The sequence below is a fragment of the Solanum tuberosum genome, unplaced genomic scaffold (genome assembly GCF_000226075.1).
Source record: "Solanum tuberosum cultivar DM 1-3 516 R44 unplaced genomic scaffold, SolTub_3.0 scf00082, whole genome shotgun sequence".
In the NCBI taxonomy this organism is placed as follows: domain Eukaryota; kingdom Viridiplantae; phylum Streptophyta; class Magnoliopsida; order Solanales; family Solanaceae; genus Solanum; species Solanum tuberosum.
This window is the reverse complement of record NW_006239006.1, coordinates 764,331-775,598: the sequence shown is the minus strand read 5'-3', so window position 1 is coordinate 775,598 and position 11,268 is coordinate 764,331.

The window sequence follows — 11,268 nt, the reverse complement described above, 5'->3', positions numbered from 1 at the left end:
CTTGGTGCATAAAACTATGGAGAAGGTGAAGAATATTAAAGGAAGGTTTAAAACTGTGTAGAGTCGTCAGAAATCCAGTACAAATGTTAGGAGAAGAGACTTAGAGTTTGACATGGATGATTCTGTTTACTTAAAGGTATCACCCATGAAGGGTGTTAGGAGATTTGGTAAGAAGGGGAACTTAGTTCCCGATATATTTATCCTTACAAGGTATCCAAGAGGATTTGCAATGTAAACTGTGAGTTGGAGCTACTGCCAGAGTTAGCAACACTCTATCCGGTATTCCACATTTCAATGTTGAAGAAGTGCATCGACGACCCTTCATGTATTATACCTAATGAAAATATTGGTCTTAAGGACAACCTATCTTATGAGGAGGTACCAATTAAGATTCTAGATCGTCAGGTTCGCAAGTTGAGGACTAAGGAGGTAGCATCGATCAAGGTCTTATGGAGGAATTAATTAGTTGAGGAAGCTACTTGGGATGGTGAGGAGGATATGAAGAAGAGATACCCACATCTCTTTTCTTCCAGAGAAACTCCAAACCAAGGTAATGATTTTTGTAAATCACTCTTTTAATTGATATGTTTTTTTTTGTGTTAATTGCATGTTGTGTGTTTGAGTTGGGTGTTAGATGTTTCCACCCTAATTTTTTGCTTAGAGTAATCTCATTCGAGGATGTATGATCCCAAGGGGGAGATATTGTAACATCCCACCTTAGAAAGAGGTAAATATAGAAAGAACCAATTTGGAATGAGCCAATTTGAGTTTTGTTCAAGTTAAGTTTAAGCTGTGAGGATTGGATCAACTTCAAATGACTATAACGTTCAATGCAGAATGAGTTAGGTTTCCTATATGATCAAAGAAAGGTCTTTGAATCCTCTTTCCAACCCCACCTAGTTTTCTAAGTTTCGAGTTCACATGAGGGAAATTCGCCCATTTGAAGTTAGCCTATCCAGTTAAGGAAAGTTACTCGAATTAATGATGAGTAGTTTGGTCTTTTCCTTATCCCATCAGAATAAAACATTTATTAGTAATATTTTGGGGTAAAATTTTATCTTGGTTAGTCTTACAAATCCTAAATTACACTTAGGGTTTTGAGAGGAGTTCAAGAAGAGAAAAGGGGAGTAATGGAAGTAGGATCAAGATTCTTAGGAATCGAGGATTGTTATTGCCAAATCGAGGTATGTATGTTTTCATAGTTTTGTGTTTGTTCAGCCACACGCCAATCATGATTTACATAATTGAATTCATCAATAAAGACTAAAAGATTCAAGTTCTGGATGAGTTCTTGAAGCGGTGTTCTTCGTTCTTGAATTTTGATGTTTAGTTGAGTTCTTGCGATGAGGATCTTGTGTTTGAGTATTTTTATTGAGTAATTTAGAATGGATTTTGTTGTAATTATGTTGGGTCTAAGAATCCATAAGATTTTGAGGGGAATACTTCGATTCTATAGGAGTTAGACACGAAATTAAAACAAGAAAATTCGTCAAAATTCCGGGAAAGGGGGTGGGGCACCGCACCACTTAGTGCGCCTCAAATAAGATTCTGAAGGTTGGGGTCGGGCGCCCTGTGAAACTCAAATGCACCCCAACCCACCTTCTATAGTTCAAGGGCTAGCACCCCATGCCACTCAATGCGCTAGGGTCGTTAGGTACCCTGCCCTTCTGACCTTCTTTCCGTGTGAGTTTCCTTGAATTGTACCTATGTTTTATACTTGATTTCCACACTCTAAACTACATCTAAACATCGAGAGATCATTCATAGCATGAATCATAACCCTTGAATTCATAATTCAAACTCAAGGTAGAGTTAAGAGTAAAGTCTTGGGAGTTCTTTAGAGTACTTTGAAGAAGTCTTTTACAACCTTTTTAAAGTTTGTTTAAGACTTGAGAACTTGTGTATAAGGATGAGGAGAGTTATGTTTCTTTTTTCAAAATAAATATATGGAACTAAGTATTCTCAACAATAAATGTTTTTACATTTAAAATGAGAAGAAACACCAATTTCCAAAGGACTTCATGAGGAGTTTTAAGTACTTTCTCTTTTTAAAGAGAATTATTTTGAGTAATTATCTAAAAGTTAAGGAAGAGGAAATGTTTTTAAACATATGAGCTAAGTTATATTTTTTGAGTAGTATTATGCACCGATATGGGAATGAGTTCAGATAACTCAAAGTCCTCATAAACCATGTAGTCAACATGGGTCAAAAGGGTAATACTTTTTAGATGATTCCTTATTGCTTTTAAGCATAGATTAGTGGATCCACTTAGTTGAGAAGTTCTATACCCTGACAAGGTATATGACAGTTCTGACAGCGTGGGCGAGACGTTGTATCACCACATAGCTCATAGTGTTGTTTGTCGGTTAGAGAATCTCCCAAATAGAGTTATTTTGTATCTTTACTTAAAAACTGAGTTATTTTTATATTTTTGAATAAATTGAGTTGTTATCTACTGTTTTAAATACTTTATATGAACTACATCTTTATTGTTGTTTTATACTACTTTGAGTTGAGTATCTATGAATTAAGGTTGAGTTGAGTAGAGTCGAGATCAGTATGTTTCCTTCTTTCCAAGTTCAAGCTGTTATGTTATGTTCAATATTCCCCTTACATGCTCACACATTCAATGTAATGATTCCATTTGGCCTGCATCATTTCATGTTGTAGATACAGGAGATCAGGGTCATCAACAGGGGATTCATTGATACCAATTGAAGTTCTAGAGTTGTTTTGTGAGCCTTCTTCCTTTTGGAGGATCCCTTATTTATTTTCATCTATTTCAATTTTATTAGAATGGTCAAGGGTCTTGTCCCGACATCCTTTATAGTAATAGAGGCTTCATAGATAGATAGACAGTAGTGGTTAATGAGTCTTTTTCATTTTATGTTGTTAATGTTGTAGACTTGAGTTGCCTCTTTTGTCCAGTGAATGTTTTATTTCTTAAATATTCTGAGTTTAACTTTTTAGAAAGTCGAGTAAAGTTTACTTTTAAGTTCATATTATGTTAAATAAGTCTTTCGGTGAGATTGAGATAGGCCAACGGTTCACTTGGGGCCAGCAAGGGTTCTCGAGTGCCGGCCACATAAAGGTTGTAGGCTCGGGGCGTGACCTGTCTATCTATATATCTATCAGTCTATCTATCTATCTATTGATCCAATCAATCTTTAACACCTTGAACTTTGATTAGTTTTAAAATTTTTGGTCAATTTCAAATGATCCCATTTGTCGTTACAAGATGGGTTAGGTTCCCCGAAAGATATCAAATCGAAGGTCTTTGAGTTCCTTATCCAACTCCGCCGAGTTTGCTAAATTTTGAGTTCGAATGAAAGAGTTATGCCCGTTTGAATGTAGGCTCTCTAGTTAAGGTATTTTCACCTATTTTAAGGATGTGTATTTTGTTCTTTTCCTTACCCCCACTAGCCTAACATGTTCTATTTTCACCCAAATAGGGGTCTATATGTTTTCCATTAATTTCAAAAGAGCATAGAGTCCTTAGCGAAAAGTTCAAGAAGAGAAAATAAAAGATATTCAAGAAGTCTTTCAAGAACTTGAAGATTTCGCCAAGAACTTGGTCCTTTCGAGGTATGTAAGCTCTCATAGTGTTGAGTTTTTCACCCTCACACCAATCATGTGATTTTCATCCATAAATTTGTTCTTGAGGTTGGTTGATTTAAACTGATGAGGAGTTCTTGAGGTTTTGCTTCATTCTTTAAATATGGAGTGTTGTTATGTTTTTGAGGTGAGGGTTTTGCGAATGAGTGATGTTCTTGATGGAATTGAGTGGGTTTTCGATTAATTTTGTAAGTTTGTGAATCTAAACGAGTTTGAGACTAAACCATTCATTTCTAGATGAGTTAGGCCTTAAATTGAGAAAGAAAATTTGTCAAAAATCTGAGTAGGGGTGGGGCCCCACGTCTGCAGTGCTCTCCAAACTACATTGAAAAATTTGAGGCCTGGTGCCCTACGCCAACAGTACGTCACGAACGTTAAGCCCCTTTCTTCTTTGTTCTTCATCCCGTATGAGTTCTTTTAAGTCGTGTATTTGTTGTCTTCTCAATACTAATTACCTAAGCCTTCATTAATCATTGAGAGATCCTATATGTCCTATTTATAACTCTTAAATATTCATTTCATATTAAAGTAAAGATTAAGAGTAAAGTTCGAGAAACCTTTTTGAGAAGTCTTTAACAATCTTCTAAAACTTATTTTAATATTTAAGTGATTACAAAAATAATGAGCGAGAATGGGGAGAGTAGAGTTTCATGTTTCAAAATGAGTATGAGGGAAGTAAGCATTTCAAAGTGTAAACACTTTTACATTTAAAACGAGAGAAAACCTTTGATTTCTAAACGAGATTATAAGGAGTTTTGAGCAGTATCTCTTTTAAGAAAATATTTTGAGTAATTATCTCAAGTTTAGGATGTGTTATGTTTTTAAAGATGTGAGCATGAGTTCTATATATTTTTGGGTGTAGTATTGAGCACCGATATGGGGATGGGTTTAGACAACTCAAAATCCTAATAAGCCATGTATGCCAACATGTGTAAAGGATCATACTTTTTAGACGATTCCTTATTGCTTTTAAGTATAGCTTATTAGATCCACTTAGTTGAGGATGTTCTATACCTCGACAAGGTAGATGTGAAGCCCCGAGGCTACCCCCTTGACGTAAACAGAGGACTTAGGAACACGAGTGACCCCAAGCTAACCTTGAGCTGACATATCATAAGCAAACTGAATATAATGAATAAGAGATAATATGTGGAAGCTTAAAACATGAGATAAATGAAAGTGGGGAATACCCAACTCATCTGAATATATGAAATGTACTAAAAGTTCAATAACAACTGAAAGATCAAACTAAAAACTAAAGTTCAATCTATTATTATGTCTGAAATAAGACTCTAACTAACTAGAGATGATGGGACATGCCCCCAACTAATTCTAGCAAAACTAAAACTAAAATGAATGACTGAAAAAGAAAACATGTATGTTGTCCTCAAAGAATGAGGACTGACCACTGATGTTGCTGAATATGACTTGAGAACTGATCTACACATGATCAGAATGCTGAGGACCTAGACCTACATCACGAAAAGATGTAGCGCAGAGTTTGTGTCAGTACTTGAAAGGTATTAAGCATGCAGGATATGATAAATCTGAACAAACATATAACTGAACAAAGTATACTCAACAATTATATAGTTTGAACATGATAAATATATTGAATATGAACTAAACTGAATGTAATGACCAAGTACATAACATGTTGAGACTCAATACGGAAATATAACTAAAAAGCTGGTCAAATGCACTAGAGTCTGACTGTGAGAGCTATTATTAACCGACATAAAACCAAGTGAGCTAAACTTGGATTCCGATGTATACGCCCAATCGAGAGTACCCAATATACCTTTTCAAGGGGTATAGAGGCACGTGGTTCTGGGACTATGAAGGTGACTGACCCTAGTACAACTTGGTCTAAGCCTACTCCCAACTGGAAATATGTACAATATAACACAACTGAAATAAACTGGATAGCTCAATATTCTGACATACTAACTGAAAATGCAGCATTTAAGTACTGATAATGAAACATTTGAAAACTGAGGCATGTATATTTTTTTATCTGTCGTAAGTAGTGTAATTCACAAACTAAACAAATGTACACAACTAGAGTTTTGAGTTTCATGTAAGAAGCTATGCAAAAGTGTTACGAATACATTATAACCAGACTACGAACACTACAACAGCTAAATCATAACAATTATCTGAAGTTCTAGAAACCCTAGGTCTAAGCAATATTTAGGGAATCAAGATTTTGACTAAATTCTATGGACCTAGTGGATGAAAGGAATCCACAAGTGAAATTTCACATACTTGGTGAAAAATATCATGGAGAAATCTTTTGATTTAAGGGTTGGAGTTGAAGAAAACTTGCTGCGTTCTTGGAAGGGTTGGGCCACCTCTTTCTCCTCTTTTTATTCTAAACTTGAATGATTTTGGTGACTGAATCGCTTAGTGTACTAAGTTACTAGGCAAAAACTGACCAAAATGACGTAATTTGGGGATTAAACGATGTAGTTTAGGTGTCCAACGCATAGAAGAAAACACCAAACGACCCTTGACTTAAAAGCTGTCGGGGCCATTGCCTGGCTTACTGATGGTCCATAGATTGACCGACGGTCGTCTTGTCAGTCGTCAATTGGCCTCAGAAAGCTGAAAGCTAGGGTTCTGAACCACGCACCTGGACCATGGATTGTGGTCCCACCTACGGTCCGTAGGTTCTAGCGTAGGTCAACCCTTATGGTTTGCAAACCACGGACCCCACATATGGTTTGTTGGTCAACCTATGGTCCGTAGATGGCCTCCGTTTATCACATATGCAACTTCTTAAAATCTGCATCTTATCCCTTTCTGAATATGGGGCGTTACATTATCTCCCCGTTGGAACCATTCGTCCTCGAATGAAGCCTAAACTAGCTGGTTATGGAGGGAAAGAGCTACAAACCCTACCACTAAGTACTGCAAACTGAAATCTGACTGAACTAAGTTCCAAGAACATGCAAATAAGCTGAAAATGCAGGTATATCTGAAGAACATGATAATAAGATTGAATTCACGCAAGAGTAACAAAAAGATTGGAGAGGAACTATTACCTCAACCTAGAATGGAATCGGAAGGAATGAGATGAGGATACTTGGTATTTATGGCTGCTTCTGCTTCCCAAGTAGCTCCCTCTAGGGACTAATTCCACAAAACCTTAACTGAAGCAACTTCTTTATTTCTCAACCTTTGAACCTTGGGATGAAGAATTTCAACTGGCACCTTTTCATAGGTGAGACTATCCTTCACATCCGAACTTTCTAATAGTACTATAGATTCTGGATCACTCACACACTTCTTCAACAAGGAAATGTGAAAGAATGGATGGACTTCTTCTGGAAACTCTAACTCATAAGCCATTTTACCAACCCTTTTCAAAATTCTCTGAGGGCTTACATATCTAGGACTGAGCTTTCCTTTATTTACAAATCTCATCACCCCCTTCATAGGTGATGCTTTTAGGAAACCCAATCATCGATTTTGAACTCCAAGTTCCTTCTCCTTACATCTGCATAGGCTGTCTTAAGTCTATCCGGGAAGAGCTGAACTTTTTCTATAGCATCATGAACTGAATCTGGCCCTATCAAGGTTGTTTCACCTACTTCAAACCAACCAACTGGAGATCTACATGTACACCCATACAATACCTCATAAGGGGCCATTTGAACACTTGAATGATAATTGTTATTGTAGGCAAACTCTATGAGAGGTAGGTGATCATCCCAACTTCCCTTAAAATCGATCACGCAAGCTATCAATATGTCCTCTAATGTCTAAATGGTACGCTCTGCCTAACCATCCCTCTATGGATGAAATGATGTGCTGAGATTAACCTGAGTACCAAGACCTTTCTGAAACAATTTCTAGAAATGAGAGGTAAATTGAGTCCCTCTATCTGAGAAGATAGACAAATGAACCCCATGCAACCTGACTTTATCATTAATGTAACTCTGCCAAATATGTGGTCTTGACAGCCATGAAATGCGCGGACTTAGTAACTCTGTCTACTATCACCCAAATGGAGTCATGCTGACTGTGAGTGAGAGGTAAACTCGTAATGAAATACATATTTATCACTTCCCACTTCCATGTAGTAATGTTTATCTCTTGAGTCTTACCTCCAGGTTTCTGATGTTCTACATTTACCTATTGACAATTAGGGCACTTATCCACAAAATCTGTTATATCCCTTTTCACGCCATTCCACCAAAAGACTTCCCACATATCACAATACATCTTAGTGGCACCTGAATTAATAGAACTCCTGGAGTTATGGGCTCCTGTTTTGATCTCTCAACTCACCCACCTTAGGAACACATAAACGACCTTGGTAGCCAAGCACACCATCTCCCCCTCGGGAGAAAACCTTAATTTTCTGCTGATGAATTGCACCCTTCAATTGAAGCAATATAGGATCAATATCTTGTTTTTCCATAACCTTCGCTACCAATGAAGATTCTGACCCATTTTGAACTATAACACCATCATCTGATATGTTCATAAGGCAAACTCCTAAGTGAGCAAGCCGGTGAATATCTTTTGCTAATTCCTTCCTTTCTTCCTCAATATGTGCTACACTACCTATAGATAGTCTGCTAAGAGCATCAAATACTACATTGGCCTTACCAGGATGGTAAAGTACATTCATGTCAAAGTCCTTGAGGAATTTAAGCCATCTCCTCTAACGAAGATTTAACTCTTTCTAGGTGAACACATACTGAAGGCTCTTATGGTCTGTGAACACATCTACGTGAACACCATACAAGTAATGTTTCCAAATCATTAAGGAAAATACTACGGCTTCAAGCTTTAGGTCATGAGTCGGATACTTTTTCTCATGCACCTTAAGATGTCTAGAAGTATAAGTTATAACCTTACCTCGTTGCATCAGTAGACAACTTAGGCCGACTATGGATGCATCACAATAGATCACATAATCATCTAAACCCTCTGGTAGAGTCAAAACATGAGTTGTAGTCAACCTAGTTTTCAGTTCTGAGAAGCTCTTCTCACACTCATCTCACCACTGAAACTTAACATTTTTCTGAGTCAACTTAGTCAATGGAGTAGCTATGGATGAAAATCCTTTTACGAACCTTCAGTGATAACCGGCTAATCCCAAGAAGCTTCTGATATATGTAGGAGAAGTGGGTCTGGGCCATTGATTTAATACCTTTATATTCAGAGAATCCCCTCTGATCCCTTCGCTAGACATTATATTCCCAAGGAAAGCAACTGATTGCAACCAAAACTCACATTTGCTAAATTTAGCGAATAACTGGCGATCATTGAGAGTTTGCATGACAACCCTCAAACGAGTATCATGTTCTTCCTCACTCCTAGAGTAAATGAGGATATCATTAATAAAGATGATAACGAACAAGTTCAAATACTGCTTGAACATCTAGTTCATTAAATCCATGAAAGCTGCAGGAGCATTGGTTAGTCCAAATGACATAACTACAAATTCATAATGACCATACCGAGTTCTCAAGGTTGTTTTCGGGATGTCACTATCTCTAACGTTGAGTTGATGATAACCGAATCTGAGATCTATCTTCCAAAACTGACTAGCACCCTGAAGTTGGTCAAACAAGTCATCAATCCTGGGGATAGGGTACTTAATCTTGATTGTGACTTTGTTCAATTGCCGATAGTCAATGCACATCCTGAGGGAACCATATTTCTTGTTTATGAACAACACTAGAGCTCCCCATGGGGAAATATTAGGTCTGATGAAGCCCTTATCGAGAAGGTTTTTCACTTGTTACTTCAATTCCTTAAGCTCAGCAGGAGCCATTCTGTAAGGAGGAATCAAAATATGCTGGGTATTTAGAAGGAGATCTATTCCGAAGTTGATTTCCCTTTCGGGAGGAATTCAGGGAAGATCATCTGGAAACTCATTTACTACTGGGACTTACTCAAGAGTTGGGTTTTCGGAGCTTCAATCCTTAACACGAACAACATGATAAAGATACCCTTCAAAGATCATCTTTCTGGCCTTAAGGTAGGAAATGAATCGACCAAAAGGCACTGAGGTACTACCAATCCATTCTAAGACTGGTTCGCTTGGAAACTAAAAACGAACGATCCTAGTACTATAGTTGACTGAAGCATAACAAGAATGTAATAAATCCATGCATAGAATTATATCAAAGTCTACCATTTCCAACACTACAAGATCTACTGAGGTGATTTTCTGAGAGACTGTGACAGGGAAATTTATGCATACCCGTCTAGCTATAATTAGGTCACCGACGGGAGTAAACACTGAGAAGGGTTCTAAGAGAGTTTTTGAACTGACACCGAAGTTTACTACTAAATAGGGAGTTAGAAAGGAAAGAATATCCCCAAGATCTACCAATGCATAAACATTTAAGTAAAAGACTCGTAACGTACCAGTAACCACATAAGGAGAATCTTCCTGATCTTGGGAGCCCGGAGAGTGAACAACATGTTCTCACACTGACCGCCACCTCTACCAGATGAAGTACCCTGTTGAGTTGGGCGACTTGGTGGTGCTGGTAGAGTTGTACACTAAGTTCTAGTACAGTAACCTCCTTGTCCTTGTTTAAAAGAAGGGCCATCTCTCAACCTGTGACCAGTCTGACCACAACCAAAACATCCTTCCTTGCCTACAAGACACTCACCCGGATGGTTCTTACCACACTTTGGACAAGTTGGGTAGCGATGCTTGTCGTGACCAACGACACTAACCTACGGTATGAGTTTCTACGATCGTCAATAATATAGTAACCCAACTAAAGGTTGGGGTCTTGTCCCAAGGGAGTTGTTTTGAGAATTAATAGGAAAATAAAATTTAGTTCTAATTATTCGTAGCTAAAGACACTAACAAACAAAAACATTGTAAATTAAAGGCGGTGACACAAAAAGTGTCAAATATCAATTGGGGGGTGTCACAAGTAGCAAAAACAGCAAAAGTAAACAAGAAAATCAAGTATGGGAGAAAGTTCTTGGGGGTGTGACCGCAATACAAGTTGAGATAAATCGTTGGGTACATGCTTTTGATAGGAAATTTACAAGATAATAGTTACTAGGCTAAGCTTTAGATGGAAATAAGTTCCCTCTCGGGCAACTTACTCAGTTTCAAATGGGTTCCTCTAGGACACCCACTTGCCGCATGAAGACCAATCCACTCACTCTCTCGATCTAAGTGTTAGGATATGGGACTAGGGTTCACCCTCTCAGGCTGAACCTCATGTCGACCCACTCCTTAAGCCATCAGTCTAGTGGTCGTGCTTTCGCGACCTCCCTCTCGGGCAAGCCGAAAACACATGGGTGGTTTTGTATTTGCAACTACAAGCCCATTAAATTAAACCACAACCACAAGGTGAAATCACCATTAAAATACATCTAACCTATCAGCAAGCAAGACCCAACAACAATATCAACACATATTTGCTAAATCACACCCCAAGAATGGAGGTTTTTAGCCACACATCAAGAAATAACAAAATACACCTAAAATAATACTAAAATCAAATTGGGTATAATAAATTAAAACTTGATTTAAGCAAAGGAAGAAGAATGGAGAAGACCCACTTCCAACTTGGGGAAGATGAATTTTTCTCTCTTCAAGTTTCCCACAAAAACCTCTCCAAACTTGAGAGAAAATATCCCAAAAAGTACATTCTATT